Source organism: Lactuca sativa, chromosome 4 (assembly GCF_002870075.4).
Source record: "Lactuca sativa cultivar Salinas chromosome 4, Lsat_Salinas_v11, whole genome shotgun sequence".
NCBI lineage: Eukaryota > Viridiplantae > Streptophyta > Magnoliopsida > Asterales > Asteraceae > Lactuca > Lactuca sativa.
This window is the reverse complement of record NC_056626.2, coordinates 250,478,665-250,501,417: the sequence shown is the minus strand read 5'-3', so window position 1 is coordinate 250,501,417 and position 22,753 is coordinate 250,478,665. Positions and strand designations below refer to the sequence as shown.

The window sequence follows — 22,753 nt, the reverse complement described above, 5'->3', positions numbered from 1 at the left end:
AAAGTGGGAATGCCCCGCGTTCAATTGGGGAACGCCCTGCGTTCGTTACTTGGCTCAGGATTGGCCACATCGATGCTAACTCATCGGATAAAGGATAGGATCGGAACCCCGCTCGTATGCGCTACATTTGGGGAACGCCCTGCGTTCCCAGAAGGAACGCACTACATTCGAGGCCGACTTCACCCTACAAATAGATCACAAAGGGCAGTCGTTTGTGGTTGCCAAATCTCTTCTCTCTCACCCTTATTTCATCGATCTACGTGAAAATTATACCCCGGAAGCCCCGGTATCATCCCGAGACCTGAAGCGAGTCCCAAAGCCCCGAAGATCCCGAGAAACAGAGTTCCCGAGCCAAAACGCAGCCCGCGAGAAGCCCGGTTTTTGTGAAGATCTCACGGTTTCACCGAAGAATACTGCTTTTAGAGTCGTAGTGCTGTCCGATAATCATCTTATCAAGTGAGTGTATACTCCTTTTCTTCTAACACATAGATATAAAGTATCTCCTTGTGAATACGTGCTATGCATATATAGATATATATTATCTGTTACTTGGAATGAATCTGTATGTTTGGAATGAGTATTAAATGAATATCTTATCAGTTTTTAAGTTGCATATGTATATTGTTATCTACAAAATGTTGGGTAGAACTTGGGTAGATAGTTGTCGTGTGATAAACTGATGAGAGGCCTCGATGTTGATGTTGTTAATCTAGTCATCTAGCGGAGTATGGATGACGACCACAGACTCTTTCTAGGCTGTCCTGTGGAACATTGGCAGGTTCATAACCTATAGGTGTTGTAAACCTTGATGTTCACCGTTGTACTCTATCCCCCTCATGGTTGCCTTTAGGACATCTATTGTTGTGGAAGCCCTTGCAGTAATGTCTGTCCCGATAAAAAATCCTAGATTAGGTCCCTTGAGATAGATGTTGTTTTAGGGACATAAAGTGAGGATAACGGGAATGGGTAATAGGGTTATTGTTGGTTGGTGAAATTAAATATAATTATTTATTGTGGGTTGAAAACCCTATATACTCACCAAGCTCCCAAGCCTGACCCACTCAGTTTATTTGTATTACAGGAAGTGGCACAAGGGCATAAGATGGATGAAACATCAAGTTATTTTGTAAATAAGCCTGCAGTTGTATATAACTATTGTATGACTTGTAATTTGTCATTTATGCTTTTTGGTCTGTATCGGAACATGACATCCTGAGCTTTGATATCTAATGAAAATACATTCCTTTATGAAATGCTTTGGTAAATATTATTTTATCATATTTTGTTTTTGGGAACAAATTCCGCAACTCTTTTAAATCAATGAATTTACTCTGAAATTATTTTAAAAGCATAAATGAAACAGGTCTTTTCTGGCCGTGATTTTGGGGATGTCACAACTTCCAACCATGCACCAACCCCACATAAACCCCTGGAAGAAGAAATAAACAATCTTGGTCATCTTCGACCCACCAATCAACCACCATGTAGTTGTTTCAAACCCCAAGATTTCCCATAATTACAACAACTAACAATGCTCTTGATGTGAAACCAAAAAAAACTCGAGAACTACACGGGAGCCTTAAAATCAGAGAAATTCAATGGGAACCGAACCTTGTCACATGGTCTTCCTATTGCTAGGTCCCATTCTATCCCACTTGAAATATGCTAAAACCTGACAACTTGATCCCAACCACCGGTATCCAAATACACAGAGAATCTGAACCCGCACGACATTCATAAACCCCAATACACACACAATCTGATCACAAGAAAATTAACTCATTCATACAAGCTATTTAATTAACCAATACCAACTAAGATTTTTCCATTAAATTGATCATTCGAGATTACAAAAGAACTTCGAAACATAATGGAAATTACAGATAAATACCAATACTACCTCAAATGCTAAAAAGAAAAAAAAAACAATCATTCTCAGCTCTCGGTCCCTGGTATTCCGACCGTCCCATGAAGACCGCTGGGTAGCTGTCACAACTAACAATTCTAAGGTTTTGTAAACATTAACAAGAGTAACATTTGTGACGAAAACTTGAAAGTATGCATGATGTTTATTCAATGACAACAAAATTCCATCAAACACTTATACAAACACTTCAAATGGTCAACAAAAGATTGGAAACCCTAAAAATTCTAGTTCAAGTCCATTATGGACTAGCATTTACTTATTGGGCCTAATAGACCAATAAGCTTCCAATTTGACTATTTTGGGCTTAGGACCCTTAAATGGGCCCTAATTGGACCCACTTTCATAAAAATTAACATTTTGGGCCATAACGAATCCAAAATGAATTGGTTTACCTTAATGGGCCTTATTGGACCATAACAAACCCAATAATCCCTAATGGGCCATAAAACTCATTCTTTTATGCAAATTGGGCCATAAACCCTCTTAAGGGCCCAATGGGCTGAAAACCATCAATTTGGGCTTCACATTATGGAACTCAAGCACTAAAGGCCCAAATCCTTTCTCTTCCCTCCTCCTCTCGGCTCAAATAAAAAAAAAGAATAAGAAGGGTTTACTTTTATGTGCCACCTTCTTATTATACACCAAATAAACATGCATGGTCCAACATACATCCACAATTGTCACTTCAATCCTTTCTCTCATGTCCCCTCTCTTCTTATCTACGGTCGAAGGAAGGAACACACACACACACACATTATACAAACTCTCTCCATTACTCTCAAAGATCATCTTCCTTCTTCTTTCAAAGGAATCTCGAAAATTTAGCTTGGATTCAAGGATCTTCATCAAGTGTTGTCAATCTTTGGTAAGTGCCATCAAACACAAACATATTCTTCCATTACAACATCTAGAACTTTTTCTTACAAAGCTTTATTCCATGAACACCTTAGAAGCTTCTTAAGTTCAAAATCAACTCAAGGAGGCTTGCTAGGACCAAAAATCTTCTTCACATCTTCTTCAAAACCGAGACAACTAAGCAAGGTAAGTTCATACCCCCTTGTTTTTGGTTTTTACTTGTTTTTGGGGGGAGAATATAAGTATTATGTGATGATCTATGTGTGTTTGCATGCTATATGTGATTTCTTTAGTTTTTGGTTGTGATAATATGTAATATTTGTTATATTTCGTGATCTATAGCAAAAAGGGTGAAAGAATCATAAACAAAAACATAATAAACAACATACATCATAGATCTAAGAGTCCTTAAGTTTAAAAAGTGAAAAACAAAACCAAAAGAACCTTACAAGTGTCATTTTTGCAAAAATAACAAAGATTGGGTATAAAATGTAAATTGTCGGTTTTATGAGGGTTATAAGTTGTTTATTTGTATAAAAGCTGATTTTTTTTTTTAAAATAGCACTTTTCAACAGGTCAAAAACATAAATTTTAGCTTAATGGGCTTTAAAGTGGGCCTAATGGATTTTGGGCCCAAGGTTGCGAAACAAATGAGGTTTTGAGGGGCTGAATTGGAAAATTTAACAAACTATGGGTCTAAAATGTAAATAAACTTTTTCAGGGTTTAAATACGAGTTTATTACCAAATTTGGACTAAAAATGCAAAGTTTTGATTTTGGGGTCAAAACTGTAATACTTACGGAATTTGGGCAAAAAATGTAAACTTTTTACAAATGAAGGCTGGAAATGACAAATGCAATAGTTTTGGACTAAAATTTCTATTCAAATAAAGTTTGGGTGGAAAATGTCAAGAAAAATGGTTTAAGGACTAAAAATGAAAATTTTCACAAATATGGACTAAAAGTGCCATTTTTATAGAAAAAGGGGCCACAATGGTCAATCTAAATGTTTTTGGACCAAATAAACAATTATAAATGTTTGGGTTAAAAATATCAAGTTTATAATGCATGATTTTATATATATATATATATATATATATATATATATATATATATATATATATATATATATATATATATATATATAGATATATATATAACTAAAACTTCGTTATAATTTGAACGTTAAGTTATCCTTTTTTTAAAACATTGTGAATAAACATTTAGTAAACAACAAAATATCAACATTACGAACTTAAACTCGATAAAACATAAGCGATTCAATGGTTGGACACAAATACATTCCTCTCTTGTTAGTGGGCTTTGTGGCCCAATATCATGATTTTTGGGTCCAACATAGATGCATATGTTTATTGGGCATCAGGTGACCCAATTACGTGTCTAATGGACCCTCAATGACTTTTACATGATATTGAGCCGTAGTGGCCCATTTGCATTGCTAGTAAGGTCCAAAGAAATCATATGTGTGATGGGCTAACGTGTCACTCGTATACTCGACAACCTTTAATAACATACGTGATTAGTAGGGCCCCGTAGTCCTCTAATCTTCGTCTGTTAGGCTTACCTTCTATTCAAGTAAACAAAAACCAGGTCATTAACCAAGGCTATTCAATTTCATTTGGATTTAGTGAGTAATAACGGGCGACACCAATAAGTGTCGGTCGTAGTCTGTAGTTATAATCAAAGTCTCCTAGAGGGAGAGCGAGAGTTTGTGTATAGATCTATACGGGGGTGACTCCCCCACACCTAAACTGTTCGCTACAGTTAGACTCGGCCAGTCTAGGGTGACAAAATCTTAATTCAATACCGGCATTTGCAAGAATGCCAAGACAGACGAACTAGTCATTATTATGCATGGTTATAACAACTCACATAGAGATCCAATACCATCTAAGTAATCATGGGAATCATATTCATTCGTTGTGACGATACAATAATACAAAATGATCATACTATTTTATCGGAAAACAACATTATTCACTTGCACTTTCAACACAAGAATTTATTGTGAGAAACATATCACTTTTTCATGTTTTGAAATCATTCACGCATATACTTATGGATCATCACACATATTGTATAAAAAATTGCCGTTTCAAAAAATATCGGATTTTCTGGGTTATACAAACTATAGAAAACATTTTCATATCAAACCTGCTTATGAACTTACCAACATTATACATGTTGACCGTTTTCAAAATAACTTGTATTCTCAGGTAACAAATAAGTTGAAGAAAATTTCAAATTGTGTTAGGATGTTATGTTTTGTGACTCTGAAACAATTTATGCTATGGATATGTAATATTTAGACAATGTACTTGATGTGAACAAGGTCAGTTGTAATGTATTAATGCATGGTGATGTTTATGTTATGTTTCATGTATATTCATTGTGATGATATTTCAATTTAAGTCACACGAGCCCTCGGACGTTTCCGCCGTCTGGTTCGGGGGTGTGACAGTAGCTGCCAAGCTAAGGGTGTAGGATCCAACGCCTTACTGAATGCAAGAAAAGGACAATTAGCTCTGAAGTGGCCCTCCTGGATGCAATGGAAACAAACTTGTGCATCCTGCCTGAAATATCTGCCCAAATGGCCCTTCCCGCCACACCAACGACACACCAGAGATCTGTGCCTCCTTCCAAACGATCATGGACTCCGGTTGGCAGACCTGAACCACTTTGTCGCCGGTTGCAACTGCAACGAAACATGCCTTTACTCCTTCGCCTGGAACTCCATCTCAATCTCCCGATGCCTAGCGGTCTCTTGCAAATCCACCAGTGAACCATAGCGCTGAGTAGACACAAACTACCGGATATCTTACTTGAGCATGCCCAAATACCATGTCATCTGAGCATGCTCAAAAGCAGCAAACTCAAGGCAAAACATAGCTCTCTCTGTGAACTTCTTGGTGATCTCCGCCACCAACTCAGACCCCTGTCTCATATCCAAAAACTCCCTGAGCTAGCCTCTCCCACTCCACCAATGGAACATATCTCGAGCAGAACATCCTAGAGAATTGCTTCCATGATACTGCACCTCGCTACTCTGGCGTGTATGAACTGGTAACCATCCTCCACCAATCCTTTGCTCCAAACTGAATAATGTGCAGGCCACACTTGACCTTCTGGTCAGTTGGGCAAGAGCAGATAAAGAAACATCCCTCCACATCTGACAGCCACCTCATGGCAATGTTCAGATCCTGAACTCCGTCAAACATCGGGGGCTTCATATCGTTGATGTCTCGGTACTGGAAAGCTCTTCCACCTCGAACCCCAATGGTAGCAACAATCACAGAGACAACAACAACAACAACAACAACCTCAGAAACGGTAACATATCAGTCATTGAAGTGATGGGTTATGAGCAAAACATACATTCATGTGTGTGCATGCAAGCCTAAATTGATTGGATCTAAGTTTTCTCTAGTTAAACATGCAAACTTGAACACACAAGCATAAACCCTAGATCTATAGATAATAATTAAAATCATATAAAAAGGGTTATAATTCATACCTTTGATTGTTATATTGTAATAACAATCTTAATTGATCTTTGGTAGCAAGCGCCACAAGTGTCGCGCCTCTAATGGCTCACAAACAAACTCAAGCAACCAAGGATTACTATACAAAGATAAGGAACAGAGAAGAATTTAGGCCAAGGCTCTAGAAAAGGAGTCATTCACGAAATTCAACCCTAATAGGGTTTATATAGGTGTTTGGAAGGTATTGGATTAGGCAGGTGTATCCAAGATAACCCTAATCCTTTAACTTCCTCCCTAAGGCATCCAAGGCACCCTTCGAGCCCAAGGAAACCCTAGGAGCATCTATATTTCGTTCCCCTTGCCATAGGGAGGTTCTAGAATGCTCAATGCTCAACTATTGAACATTGTCACCTTTAGTCCTTGCAATTTCAGTTAATTCCTTTAATCCTAAAATTAATTCCAAATTAATTTATGATCAAATATTAATTAAACATTATGATTTCTAAATAATATATTATTTCCATAATACATTAATAAATCATTTTGATTTCTAATTAATTTATTAACCAAGTAATAAATTAATAAAACATTCTTTTCTCTCTAACAGTTATCATATTCAATTTCTAGGTTTGAAGACAACCCAAAAGGACATTGCTACTACCAATTCAAGTATATACCGATTATAGTTATAGGCTTAGACACCTAATCCAACACGAAGTACTCTATCATAGCGGCCTTGACAGGCCCAACCAACTTCGGTATCTGTCCCCGGACAAAAGAAACAACCTCCTCACGAATGATCTCCCTAAACCAATCCTCGGTCAATCCTGACCCATCTTGGCCATCTGCTCCAACTCTTGATCCTGAACCTCCAATAGCTTCCATACTAAAATATACCAAGTAAAGATCAGAAATCACAATATAGAGCTGTGCGCGCTAGACCTTCCTCCTATTAGTTAATTACTAGCCTCAGCATTCCTCCTGAATCTCATACAGATCCTGTGCTTCCAATAGTAATGGCCCATACTACATTCCACACCTATCCATAGCCGATTCAGAATTCCTCCTAAGGTCCTAAGTCACTGCACTAGACCTCCCCTAGATATGCTAATACCATTCCTCCTAGGATTACCCTCGCTCTCGCACCACCGGTTGCTTTTGTGCATGCTTGTTGTACACAATATGAGATTATATAGACTGTCGAATAATCGAATCTGTCCTAAGTCCACAACCAAACAAGGAACAGGAAGAAAGGCCAAGTCACTCATTCTAGGGCTATCCAACCTGGCCATATACAACTAATCAACATACACGCAACAATCACAAATCAACTAATATATACCAAACAAACAACTACCTATATCACAAGGCATCACAAAAATCAGGCAATTCTATCCAATAGTTTCTAAAAGAACCTTATCCACTAGCATGCTTTTCTAACAATTCATATATCAACAAAATCAAAACTCAACAAATATAACCAGTATGGGTATTTTGGGAACCATTCTCCTGTTCGGGCTCTGGCTGACTGTACACATAGTATCCTTCTGAAAAGTCAAAGTTAAGCCAAGACCCACGTTCCCCATTCCATGCCAACAATCAAACAAGAACATGACAAGAAACCGAGCCCATGTCCTGAGTCCAACACTTTTTATTTCAAATTATTTCTTTCGAAAACATTTTCCAAAAATTCTTGGATCCTAGTTTGAGACTGGATTCACACGAGTGTTCCTCCAATTCACTCAAACCAGGGCTCTGATACCAACTTGTAACATCTCGATTTCACAACCAATATTTTTCATTTTTATTAAGATAAAACGTCCCAATTTATTAATATATTATTTAAGAAAACCATTTGTTCCAAATTACATTTATTAAAAATCAGAGTATCATAGAAAACATAGAATCTTCAATGTTGTTGATGACTGTGTACAATCTCGCCTCCACCTTCCCACAATCACCGATGATACTTGAAACCATAAAAACAACTGGGTAAGCATAAAGCTTAGTGAGTTTTCCCCAAAATACCCCATACGATAAACATACAAGCATGCAAAACTACCGCTTTTCGGTCTAACTAAACCGAAATACCAGGGTTTGTTGGTCTACCGCCTCAACCCAACCGCTCCTCCCGAGCCTACCGTGGTTTGTTGGCCTACCGCCTCAACGCAACCGCTCCTCCCAAGCCTTCATGCCTTCGACTTGCAGCTGACCCTCACAAGTATGTTGGCCTACAACATAAAGCAAAACCGCCTCAACCCACCACCACCACCACATGTCGACATGTAAACAAATCATACAACTCACTCCCACCTACTAGTCCTCTCATAGCACAGAGTCCCACTGCCATATAACCTCCATGAAATGTGTAACCATAAGTAGCCATAGGTGAGATAGCCACCCGAACAGATGATCTTACTCTAGAGCCACAACCAAATAAGGAACATGCAAGAGAGCTTAGACAAAGAGCTCCTAGGTTATCCTACATAACAACAGACAGTCCCTGGGGCACTCCACCAGATGATAACTAGTAATTACAGATAACATACCGATCCAACAGTGCACTATAGCACAACAACACCCTACATACCAGGATACCGATCTAACATATCACTACAAACATAACAGCATACTCGATACCATAATACAAATCTAATGGATCACTATAGCATAACATCATACTCGACACTAGAATACAGATCTAACAAATCACTACAACATAACAGCATACTCGACACCAGAATACAAATCTAACAGATCACTACAACATAGCAACATACTCGACACCAGAATACAGATCTAACAGATCGCTACAACATAACATCATACCTGACACCAGAATACAGATTTAACATATGACTACAACACAACAACATACTCGATACTAGAATACAGATCTAACTAATCACTACATCATAACAACATACTCAATACCAGAATACAAATCAAACAGATCAGTACAACAAAATAACATACTCGACACCAGAATACAGATCTAGTAGATATCTACAACACAACATACTTGACACCATAATACAGATCTAACAGACCACTACAGCACCACGACATACTAAGTAACAACAATCTAAGAAATGCCTGACTGTATATAACCAGAGGTGAGATAGCCATTCTGACAGATGATCCTACCCTAAAATCACAACCAAACAAGGAACAAGTAAGAGAGCTTAGACCAAGAGTCATCAATCTATCCTACGTGACTATACACAGTCCTTATGGCATCCCTCTACTAGCAGATAACCAAAAACTAGTGGGTCGGCATTGGTGCCTTCGACCCACGGTACAATGAGGCGAAACTCACCTAAAATGAAGACACCTGAGAATACCACGATCCGCTCACTACTACACTGCTTTCTCCTGCGGATCCACTAACATCGAATACCACATAAAATATTAGTCACCAATCCAACCCTCAAGTTTGACCTAAAGTCAAACTTGGTTAAAAAGTCAATGGAGTCAACAAAAGTCCAAGTCCAAGGTCAACTGGTCAAAAATCTAGAAGTCAAGTGAGTCAACCAAACCGAGTCAACTCAGCCGAGTTGACACGGAAAACATACGTGGGGCGTACTCCATCGTTGACCGCCATCGAGGGCCTTGACCATGTACGCGCTGCATAATCAATTTACGTAGGGTGTACGCCCAAATCTTTCAATCCTTGATTAAGTGGTTAATGCCATAAGTCCTTACATCCAAATTTTAGATCCAAGGCTAAAATACCTTCTAGAGTCATAAATTTTCCAACTTTATGACTTTATATGTCCATTAAGAGCTTAACTTAACATCTTAATCCGTTGAGACCCACTAAATGATGCATGGAGCAAAACTAACCACTTAGATCCCATTTTTATGACTTAAGATCCCTCCGAAGGTCTGAAAGGACATCTTAATGGGTCAAGAACATGCTATGTTCATGAATCACCACATTCGGGAAAAAAAGGAATCAAAAACCAACCCAACACAAGATCTAAATGAAACTTCACCAAGATTAGAACTTTATACCTCCAAATGATGCCAAAAAGTGGTGAGATTCTAGATCTAAAGAGCTTTACTCCTCCACGATGGTCTTCACTCCTTTCCTTTTTATTCTAAGGCACAAAACACCTACACTCAATCTTAGAAATGCTTCATAAAATGGATTAGGGTTTCAAGAACATTCCAAGAGGATGGACGCTGATGAGGTGAGGGGAAATGAGGCTATAATGGGGTTTAAATATGAGCCAAAATCTAAAAATTAGGGTTTGCATGATTGGCACGTACGCCCAACATACTAGGGCGCGCCTTAGTACGCCCAATGTACACACGTACGCATGTCGTACTCCCTCAAGCCCTAAATTATGAAAATGCCACTAGGGCCCTTACTACACTCTTTCTTATACTCAGGGTCCATATTGCAATATAATTAAACCATAGGCCAAAATTAAACGTACCACATCATCAAGACGTTACATCATGATTATGTCAAATGTTACATAATGCACGAAACATCTGAAATCAATTGGTTTGTTAATGGAGTAGCTATCTTAAAAAAATATCATTGTCATTCATCAACAACGTAATTGTATCATTTTTGGGAGGACCCAAGACAAATAAACGCAAGGTATCAATAAAGTTGAAAACAATAGAAACGAATGAAGGGTATACTTGTGAACCTACTTTAAAAAGCCATGGATGCATCAAAAAGCATTCTGGAGATATCATTACCCTTCTTACCCACGATTTTGAACAAACCCTAACTGAAATTATGATGAAATATTAACGAATAGTTGTGTTTGAACAAGAAATTTCATTATGCCTCAGTTATCCTAATGAAATTTCAGAAATTTCAAATAGATTTAGACTCTTACCTTCAATCATGTCAAATTAGAGTAATTAGGAGTTTTTAGATATGTAGAGTGTAAGAAACCAATTAAATTGCATACCTCCAACAACTATTGCCTTCGACCGGCGATGCAACGTCGTTATGGTCGTCTTCTCAGGTCCTACACCTAGCCAAACAGGAGAAGCTTTGGCTGTTATTTAATGTCAACAAATTCTATCTCCATTTGTATCGATTTCCATATCCCAATAAAGCTTACCTTATCTCTATCTCGAAAACAACCCTTATCCACACACATAACACCTCTCTCTCTCTCTCTCTCTCTCTCTCTCTCTTTATTTCTTTCTTTCTTCCTCTCTCTCTCTCTCTCTCTAACTTGCATAGCCTCTTTCTCTTTGTCTTTTTCTTTCTCTTTATTTGTCATATTTGATTCTAGATAATGAAATGGAAGATAGAGTGTTAAAGAAAAGATACCTTTAGTTAATACGCTATTTACTTTTTCTACAATGACATTATTGTTTTTTGTATTTATGAAAATAATTATATAAACACTACAACATATGTTAGTATATAAGTATGTACTATATATTTGTAGGTTAGTATATAAACATGTAATATATTTATGTATGACGACGTTATTATGTGTGTTTTCTATTATACATTATAAATTATTATCTTTATATCTCATATTTAGTTATATATCTTGTTTATACTAATATTAGGTTGTTTCTAATAATCATGAAGTTGATGTATCTGACAAGTCTAATTCTATGGTAAATAATATTAACTCAAGTTATTACTTGACTGCTGAAGGTTTTTTTTTCATTAGTTTTATTGTTCTATGTTTTGTTAAATTATGTTTATGATTGGTTTTTTTTGTTTCATATGTTTAACTTATGTAATTTTGTATGCTTGTAATTGTCTCGTGAGGGTGTAAATTAGAATTTTATACAATTTATTTATTTGACAATTGGTCGAGCATTATTTAATATTTTGCTTATGATTTTTTTGTTGACTTTTAAGTTCTAACCTTTTATAAATTTGTTCTCATTTAGTTTTGGACTTAATGCAATAAATAATATACTTGTTTTTATTTGTGTTTTATAATATCCAAATTCCCACTTTCATTTTTTTCTATTACAACATTCTACTTTCATATTTGCTTTTCAAGGGTATTCTGCTTCAAAATTTCAACATAATCATCACATTCTTCTTTTCTTTTTTTTTTTTTTTTTTTTTTTTCATTAGGGTATTATACTTTGTAAAATCATCCTATTTTAGTTGTGAAACATGTTTTGTATATGGATTGCATTGTGTGTTAATGGATTGCTATTCTTTTTATTCTATTTATTTTTCTTTATTCATATGTTGTTTATTTGGATAGATTTATCATTGTTGTTAAATGTATCTTCACAAATTACATCATAACGAATGATATAGAACAAAATAAAACTAATATTTTTTTATTACACCAATATAAAACTAGTTAATAAGCTGTTTGGCTACAAAATCTTTTTCAAATTTTTTGGCTGAGGTAAAAAAGGAAGATTTTCAAAGTCGCATTCTTCGTTTTTATCGACTTATAACTTCTTAAATTACTTTTATATCCAACTCTCGTCTCTTCCCTGTATCGCTCTCCTTCGCTACTCCAGCACAGCTCCTTTTTTCTCCACCGGCGATCCTCCTCCTCCTCCGATCAAGACCACCGCTGCCGGTGTCGGCGCCTACCTCCATTTTGGATCTGGGAAGTTAACTTATTCTTATTGATTTGAGCGGACAGGATGGAGGCCATGTCCGTTGCAATCCATTCAATGCTTTTCGTTGATGCTGCAATTCCACTTTATCTATGGATACGCCGTCAAGCCTCCCAGAAGAACCTCAGATTCAGACTTGTATCTAGGTTTCTAATGGTCATCCATGAGAACTGGAAGCTTAACACTGACTAGGGCACAACTCAAAAACTACTACTCTTCATTGGTTGAATTTGGTTTAAGTTGTAGGTAATTTATATCGATTTTCAAGTGCTTAGTTTGACCTTCTAAATGATAAAAGTTCCTGGTTTAAAGTAATCGATATGGCCTATTATACATCTTGTTTTCTGTGTTATAATGCCTTTATGATCTAGTTAAGTTGTTATTTTTTTGAAAGTGTTTAGTTTAATTGATTCTCAAGAAGGTAATAAGCTTGAATGTTTTGCATGTAGGTTTTGTTTTGGAAATCAAAGGGGCAAACCATGAGTGAACACACAAATAGGCGACAAGCAACAATAAATTGAGGATATAGGTGATATGGACGATCTTATAAGGACTTTATCATTTATTACATTATGATGTTTATGCCCATAAAAGAAGTATAAAGATGTCTATCTTATCTATAAGATGGAAAAACATATGAGTTTCTGTTTCCAACATCAAAATTGATGATGATTGTTGTGACATTCTTTGTGGAATTTTTAGAAAGAGTGTTGCATTTACGGGATGCATTAAAGTTGAAAAAGTTCGGTTTATCATGTCATGCTTTCGATAATGAATCTCAAATGTATTCATGGATTTCTTATGCAATCAGGCACAAAGTTGATGAGATTTTTTGACTGTTTTTAACGTATCTCCATCTTTTAATTCTAGGTCTACTTTTAAGAGTTTAGCTGAAAATAAGAATGATTTGTGATTTTGAAATTCTATCTCATGTTTCTTTTCCTTACGTGAAAACCTTGAGCATAACTCTTGTTCAGTTTCTGGATGATGGTTATAAAGAAAAAAAATATTTTTCTCAGACTGCCTAGTTCTACAAGAATTGGAAGACTGCAAGTGGCCGTACTTAAAGAACATTTTGATTTCCAGTTTTACCTTAAAGAGGTTAACCATACATGATCCAATATTTTTTAATGCAATTGATGGTTTTTATGGGGTTGAGATAAAGATTGATGTCAAATCTTAGGTATTATAAATATAATGAACATCTAGGACATAAGAATCTTTTGAGTAATACATCATTCCTGGTCAAAGCGTGTATTCATATTGCTAGTCTTGAAAATACATCTTGAGTTTATGATCTACTCAATCAACTTCAAAATGCCATGATGTCTTTGATGGGATGTGATTTAACTTTTGAGGTAATTGATAACCTAATTTATATTTTAAATGGAATATATGGAAATTCGTCTTTTTGAACCAAGATTGATAAGCTGGCTTTTGCGTTTTGTGTCTTTTTTTTTCCCATAAGAAGACTTTTATTTGCAGATAATAACCATCCTCTTAAGTTTCCAAATTTGATTCATCTTGTGTTGAATTTGGAAATCCGGATAGATTGTTTCTTAACTCCTAGTTCCCGAGTTGTAGCAAAGAGAAAAAAAGAAGAGAAAAGAAAGTAAGGAGAGAAAAGAAGAAAGAAAAAAAAAGAAACGTCTTTTGTGTTCTTGAGTTTGAGAGAAGTGGAAGGAAATTGAACAGTTTGTTCTTTCTCTCAAAATCCTTCTAAATTGAAAGAAAAGTTAGGAGGAAAAGTGATCCTTCCATTTTTTTCCACTTCTTTTAATGAAACTCAAGAACACTAATTTCTTTTAGTTTCTTCTCACTTCCACCAATTTCTTTTTTTTTTTTTTTTTTTTTTTTCCTTTCGTTAAGTTGAACTTGGGAAGTGGGTGTAAGAGCACTACTGGATTTGCTTTCCTTCTGTCTAATTCTACAATCTCTTTATTTCTCAGGTGTATTTGCTTTCCTTCTGTCTTGTTACTGTTTACTTTTTTCAGTTTTGGTAAAAGAGTAATCCTTCTCAAAGAAACAGAGATTGTAATGCTCTTTACGAAACAATCTATTTGGATTTTCCAAAATCAGCACAAGATGGGTCAAATTTTGGAATATAGGAAAAATAGGTATTATCTATAAATAAAAGAGTTTTATCATGGGAAAGAAAAACACAAAAGTTAGTCTATCAATCAATCTTGTTCAAAGATGCAAATTTCTATATATTTCATTTAATATGTAGATTAGGTTGTTAATTACCTCCAAGGTAAGACCACATAATGTAAAGACATTATGACATTTTGAAGTTGATTGATTAGATCATGAACTCGAAATACATTTTCTGCACTTGCCATACGAATCCATGTTTTGACCGGGGACAATATATTACTCAAGAGATTCTTGTGTTTTAAATGTCCATTATATTTATAATACCTAAGATTTGGTGTATTAATCTTGATCTTAACTGCATGAAAACCATCAACTGCATCAAAAAAATATTGGATCATAAATGTTTAACCTCTTTAAGGTAGATCTGGAAATTAAAATGTTCTCCAAATATAGACACTTGCAGTCTTCCAAATCCAATTCTTTTAGAACGAGACAGCCTGAGAGTTTTTTTTTTTCTTTCTAACCATGATCCAGAAACCGAACAAGAATCATGCGTAAGGTTTTCAATCATGGAAAAGAAACATGTTTATGTAATTTCAAAATCACAATTCATTCTTATTTTCAGGCTAAGTTCTTAAACATAGATGTAGAAATCACAGATGAAGGCATGTTAAAAACGATCTCAGAAAGCTTCTTAACTTTGTGCCTGATTGCATAAGAAATTCATGAATATATTTGAGATTCATTACCGAAAGCATGACATGATAGCCAAAACTTTTTCAACTTTAATGCATCCCGTAAACGTAACACTTTTTCTACGATTTCCACAAAGGAAGCCACACTCACATCACCCTCAACTTCCCTAGCTCACAATAATTCACCATCAATTTTGATGTTGGGAACAGAAACCCACATGTTCTTCCATCTTGTAGATAAACCAGACGTTTTTATAGGTTTTTTTTTTTTTTTTTTTTTTTTTTTTTTTTTTTTTTTTTTGTGGGTATAAACGACAGAATGTGATGAATGATAAAAGTCTTGATATGATCACCCATATCACCTATATACATCATCTATTTCTTACCCAATGTTACTTTGGCAACATCTTTGTGAAAATCATCTAACCTAATTGTTGGTATCAACTTCACTAAGAGCAATGAATGGACGGTAATATTTACGTTATTACCCTTTTTGTTCTTTTTCCTTCATTGTGATGTGATATTGTAAAAGAAGCACACTAAGTCTAACTAACCATTTCCTTACAAATAGGTTCAAGTCTTTCAACAGAAAAATTCTTCATCATATTGGAGATGATTTAAATTCCCTGTTATGGTTTTGGAGATGGTATAGTATATTAATCATTATTTATAATTTACAAATTATAATTTATAATTTATAATTTATAATTTATACTTTCTTTTACAGTAAGGTTCCACTATCTATCATATTAGTTGGAGTTGGAGCTGGGCCATGTGATATGATGAAATAATTTGAAGATAATATCCTCTCTCGTGAATTTGATAATTTGGAGGTCAACATTTATATAAAAAGACGTGAATGCCCTTGTCATCCTATAATATTGATATGATGAAAGCATTTGACGATAATATCTTTGGATGTTAGTTTGTGAATTTATCACACAAATCATGTCCAAGAAGAATTCGGCTCCAATCCGTAAAGAGACAAAATAAGCAATTGCACCTTTGATGGAAATTCTTGCTCAATGTAAAGCAACACTCAGAACCGAATATATTAGGGTAATCTTCGACAAAATTTACCTTTTTACCCTTTTTCACCTCTTCGTTAAATAGTTATTTATTTTGTTGGATGTACAACTATGATTATTTATTATTCCTAATAGTTAATTAATTAATTATTTTAATCTAAAGTTCCAACTTTTTATACATTATTGCATTTACTTGTGTTTATTTTTATAAAACTTAATATATAGTATATTATAATATTTAATGTTTGTAAGTTGTAAGTAACTAAAATAGGAACAACGAAAATGAGTTATTTTATCGTGTGTGTGTGTGTTTCTTCAGGATATGGAAATGCACACTTTTACGCACAATAGCAACGTACTTTAGTTCAAGTTAGCAATGTTTTTGTATTCTAATATTACTATTTGAAGTTGTAATGATTTTTTTTTGGCAAAATGTATTGGAAAATTTTATTTGCTATTTAGCTTACAAGTACATTGCCTAAAATGAGAATCGGCTTAAAGTATGTTGCTATATATATTCCAAAGTACATTGGTATTTTCTTTATGTGTCTTTTGTTTGTGTGTGTGTGTGGTAATTGATGTGTTCATGAACTTCCTGTTTTTATAACACACTAATGCAAGGAAAAGGTAATGAATTAACTTGCTATTAGAAACGATTGCCATATTTTCATATTTTTCTTCTTCTAAAGTTATAATGACTTTGTCGTATTTGTCAAGGTATCAAATAGAAAAACAAGTCTGCTTGAAAAATTCTCCTATTTTTTTTGTTAAACTTGAAATTTCTCCCATTTTTATTCTTATAAGTGTAGGGTTAAATAAAAAACTGAATTCTAAAATAGAGTGTTGGCTTTTCAGAAGTTTTTTTTAATTATGTTTTCTTGTATCACTATATATAGGTAATGGCATTTGGTATATTAAAGGTAAAATAATTACTAAAAGGAAAGGGCATTTTAGGCAATTAGTGGAAAAAGATATCATCTGCAATTGGTAGGTACTCTTTGTATTCTAAATTTAGCAGGAGGTTATGGGTGTATCTGTAAGAAGGGTATTTTTGTCATTTTAGGAATTAACTACAACTGCAGCTCGTTTGGAGTCTGCTTTCTATTTGACATTCTCATTATCTACATGAGATTAAGAAAAGAATCAAATTAAATGGTATTCTTGTCTTGAAATTTTTTGGTATTTCAATGAAGACATGCAATTGAAGATCTAATTTGTTACATTAGTTGTAGTTCTCTTAATAATTGAATACATTGGGTTAAAATGATCTTAACATTATATGTAGATAGGAAATTTCAAACAAATGGCAAATGAGCTTGAGTCTTGATATGAAAAAGTAAACGTTTTTTTCTATGGTTTTTAATATTTAAAACAATCAATCAATTATATGAAAAAGGCAAAATGCAATTTTAGAAAACTCATGTCACAAGCTTTGTAAGTATATTGCTAAAAAAGTTCATTTACAATGCAAGTCATATACGTCTTTTTTAGACAACTATTCTCAACCTAAAATTAATATTCTCATCATTCAATTAAATTTTATTGCAAAATCTTTTAAACGCCTTCATCCCAACTATAATCATTTATAACCAAAAACATACCAGATTCATGTTTCGATAAGATGGATTTAGTAAAATTATGAACGTTGGATTTAATACTTAAATTTTATTTTTTGATAATACAATGTAAAAAAAAAAATAACGATTAAATGGTTACTATGATGGAATAGAATGAGTCATTCAAAATATGCCTATAACACAAACTACATTGAATTTAAGTTATTCAACATTATATACCCGATGCAATATATGTACTAACTACTAAGCATTAATACATGAATTAAAAACGTGATCTTGAAAATAGTTGTTAATGGTCAATCAACAATTTTATGTTTTATTATTCAAGTGGTTACTAATTTGATTTTAAATTTGTGCATAATCTGTTTACTGGTTTGTGGCTAGTCTTCATTACTACTGATTTATACAAAGTATTTGACATTATTGTGTATTGGTTTAGCTTTTTTTTTTAGCCTTTTGTGAAAAGATGGATATTTACACACAGAAAACAAAGAACTATGTATGTAATGTACATTGAAAACCAACGAGAATAATTGTTACTCCGATGAACAGCAAGGAGGATTGCTATCAACAATCAAGTATTACTTAGTAATCTGAGTTAAGATTCTATAATAAGAACAAAAAATTAAATTTTATTTGAGTGGGATCTCGAAAATTACAATATTGCACCTTTTTTATAAACATAAACATACTAAACATATAAATTAAAATCTTTGTGGATAACGAAATGTAAAATACGGTAAATTGAAATAGTTTAGGGTGCGTTTGGTTATGGAAATTATTTTCATTTTTTTAGAAAATGTTTGCAGAAAATAGAGTTGAGTTTTCATATTTGCTTTTCAATAAAAATTTTAGAAATCGGGTTTGGTTGAAATCGATGGACTTTTTATTTTCCATTTTACAACTTTAGAAAACTTTGGAAAATTGTAAAAAACACTTTTCCAATTTGAAAAATAGAAAATTTTCATTTTCTTGGAATTTTTTTGGAAACTAAATCAACCAAACACATTTTTTAAATTTTCATGGAAAATTGGAAAACACGTTTGGTTGGAACCGATGGAGTTTATATTTTTCATTTTAGAAATTTAGAAAACTTTGAAAAATTGTAAAAATTACTTTTTTAATTTACATATAATTTGGAAAAACGAAAATTTTCATTTTCTTAGAAAACTTTTGAAAACTGCACGAACTAAACACGTTTTCAAAATTTCCGTTTTTTTGGAAAACTAAAAAATTTTCCACAACCAAACACATCCTTATCTTTTTGAAACTGGAAACTAAGGGTGCGTTTGGTTGTAGAAAATTGTTTTCATTTTCAAAAAAATGTTTTCAGAAAATGGAGTTGAGTTTTCATTTTTAATTTTCAATGAAAATTTTAGAAAACGCGTTTGGTTGAAAGCAGAGAAGTTTTCATTTTCCATCCTATAAATTTGGAAAACTTTGGAAAACTGTAAAAATCACTTTTATAATTTACATATAATCTGAAAAACTGAAAATTTTCATTTTCTTGGAAAATTTTGGAAAATTAAACAAACCAAACGCGTTTTCAAAATTTCCGTTTTTCTTGAAAATATTTCCTAGAAAACTGGAAAATTTCCACAACCAAACGCACTTTAATCTATTGATACTTGAATCCATAACCTTTTAATTGAATCGTCATTCCTTACCTAGGCCGAAGGCCCTTTAAATTCATATCTTTAGGATGTGCTTGGTTGTGAAAAATTATTTTCATTTTTTAAGAAAATATATTCAGAAAATAGAGTTGAATTTTCATTTTCAAAATTTCAATGAAATTTTAGAAAACGCTTTTGGTTGGAACCGGTGAACTTTTCATTTTCCATCTTATAAATTTAGAAAACTTTGAAAAACTGTAAAAATCACTTTTCTAGTTTACATACAATTTGAAAAACTGAAATTTTTTATTTTCTTATAAAACTTTGAAAACTGAATGAACCAAACTCGTTTTCAAAATTTTCGTTTTTCTTGAAAGAATTTCCTTAAAAACTAGAAATTTTTTCACAAGCTCACGCACCCTTATTTTTTTGAAACCGGAAACTGATCTATTCATACTTAATCCATAACCGTTTAATTGAATCGTCATTTCTTATCTAGCCGAAGGCCCTTTTAATCCAAACGTTTAGCAACATAAGAAAATAATAGCAAACCAAAAAACTAGGGGTGAACATAATAACTGAAAAACCGAACCAAAACCAAATTAACCGATATAACCGAACCATTTTAAAAACCGTTGGTTTGGTTTCTAATTTTTGTTAACCGATAACTAACGGTTCGGTTATGGTTTTATAGGTTAACCGAACCGCTAACTTATATTTTAATATATAAAAATTATAGATTATATATAAGATAATATAGTCAAACTTATTTAAGATCCATTAAAATATTGAAAATATAATCCATCAATCATCACTTATCAGGAGACGGACGAGCAATCAAACCATCAAAGGCTAATCATGTAGACACACACAATCTTCCAATCATACATTAAATTAGATTATTGATTAATGTTGTAATTTATAATCAGCTAATTCTACAATTTGTAAACATTATTCCCAATTAGTTTAATCTTCATACTTATAATCATAATCGAAGGCTTCTCATACCGTTAATCCTAATCAAATATTGTTTTAATTTATAGTCCTATTCGAATGATTTTTTGACTTTATAATCAAGACTTCTAGGTAAGTTAAGTTTTTGGTTTTTCTTGACTCTGTGATATATTAAGAATGTATTTTTTTTTGAAATTATTTGGTTTTTTTTTTTATTTATTGTTTTTGACTTAATCACATTAAATGTATATGAGTGTCTTTTTTTTTTTTTTTTTTTATCCAATAACACATAATGTGAATGTTTGGCTCTTTTATTTTATAGTTTTTGATTTAATCGTATTGAACGTGTATAAATGTTTGACTTTATTTTAATATTAATATCAATTATCAATATATGAAATTATTAATGTCAATTATTTTAAATATTTTATATTTTTATTGAATGTTTTTTATTTTGAATTTAACTATGTGTTATTTCACTCTAAGTATTAAATATACATATTTTATTCTATTACTATAAGCTAAGTTACAAACATTTGCATCGAGGATTTTTTGGTATTCTATTTTCATTTTTTATGCCAACATATTTTCGTCATTTATATTATTTTGAATATTATGGTTAACCAATATTAACCATTAACCAAAACTGTTAACCGATAAAAACCATTAACTATAACCAATATTAACCATACCCAATGGCTACCAAAATGCATTAACCAATCATAATGGTTATGGTTCGGTTTAACCAATAACCGAACCAAACCGCCCAATACACACCCCTAAAAAAAACTGATTTGAAAATTAAAAATTTTAATCACCCCAGAAAAAACACATATAAAATAAATCCAATGCAAAAAATATATCTGATGGCCTTTATGGGCCTAGAAAAAGTCTCCAAGCAACCTATTGGAAACGTTGAGCTGGTCACGTCGATATATAAATGGTTCTTATAATTTATCGAAAATCAGTTATTATTATTATTATTATTATTATTATTTTTATACATATGGTTTTCAAAACTTATATGAATATAGCTATTTTTGCTTTTGCTTGCACCATTATTTTTCGTTCTAATAGTGTGATGATAATTTGGTATTTTTAGGTTTAGAAAGCCCGAATTTATGAGCATGGATAAACCATATGAACTATTTATGTAATTTTCTGTATATTTCATGTTTAAGAGTTTGTGGCTTTCAAATACTTTTATTTTTTTAAATTTCATTTTGAACTTTATAAAATATTACTTTCACCTTTCTATTTTCTAAATTTTCGTATTTATCCTATATATATATATATATATATATATATATATATATATATATATATATATATATATATATATATATATATATATATATATAAAACAAGATTTTTCTTAATAATTTTTTCGTTCATTAACCTAAAATAACTATTTTTTGCATGTTTATTTTATGTATGTATTGATATAAATTTAACAAATTCAAAGTAGTCAACGTTTCGATCTAAGTTTAGAATTTCCGTTCATTAATTTAATAAGAAGTTAAATGCTTTTATATATATATATATATATATATATATATATATATATATATATATATATATATATATATATATATATATATATATATATATATATATATATATATATATATATATATATGTGTGTGTGTGTGGGGGGGGGGATTAAATTCGAGTTTGTTTCCATTTCAAAGGTTATTTTAAATGTTTTTATGCTTAATTTTATATAAATATTTTATGTTTCAACATAATTTTTTACCGCAAGGACCATGTTCATTAAATTTTTTTAGTAAGGAACAAATTTGTTACCATTAATAAACTATAAGAACCATTTATGTATTTTTGTCTTATTATTAAATATAACTAAAATTTAAAATTTAAGTGGTGTTATTTTTTTTTATAAATTATGCTTGCTTTATT

At 32.7% G+C, this 22,753-nt stretch overlaps 1 long non-coding RNA gene across 3 annotated transcripts; it reads left to right on the top strand.

The window, feature by feature from the left end:
* The first annotated feature begins 12,407 nt into the window (after window positions 1-12,407).
* Window positions 12,408-17,864, top strand: LOC111912639 (uncharacterized). 3 transcript variants are annotated; one of them, XR_002857232.3, is made up of 5 exons: window positions 12,413-13,118; window positions 13,322-16,133; window positions 16,236-16,310; window positions 16,392-16,723; window positions 17,589-17,864. It is a non-coding gene; the product is annotated as an uncharacterized LOC111912639 (long non-coding RNA). The 3 variants fall into 3 exon arrangements; XR_002857231.3 differs by lacking the exon at window positions 17,589-17,864 and adding an exon at window positions 17,012-17,209 and having other exon boundaries at window positions 12,414-13,118; XR_002857230.3 differs by lacking the exon at window positions 17,589-17,864 and having other exon boundaries at window positions 12,408-13,118; window positions 16,392-16,870.
* Window positions 17,865-22,753: the final 4,889 nt, after the last annotated feature.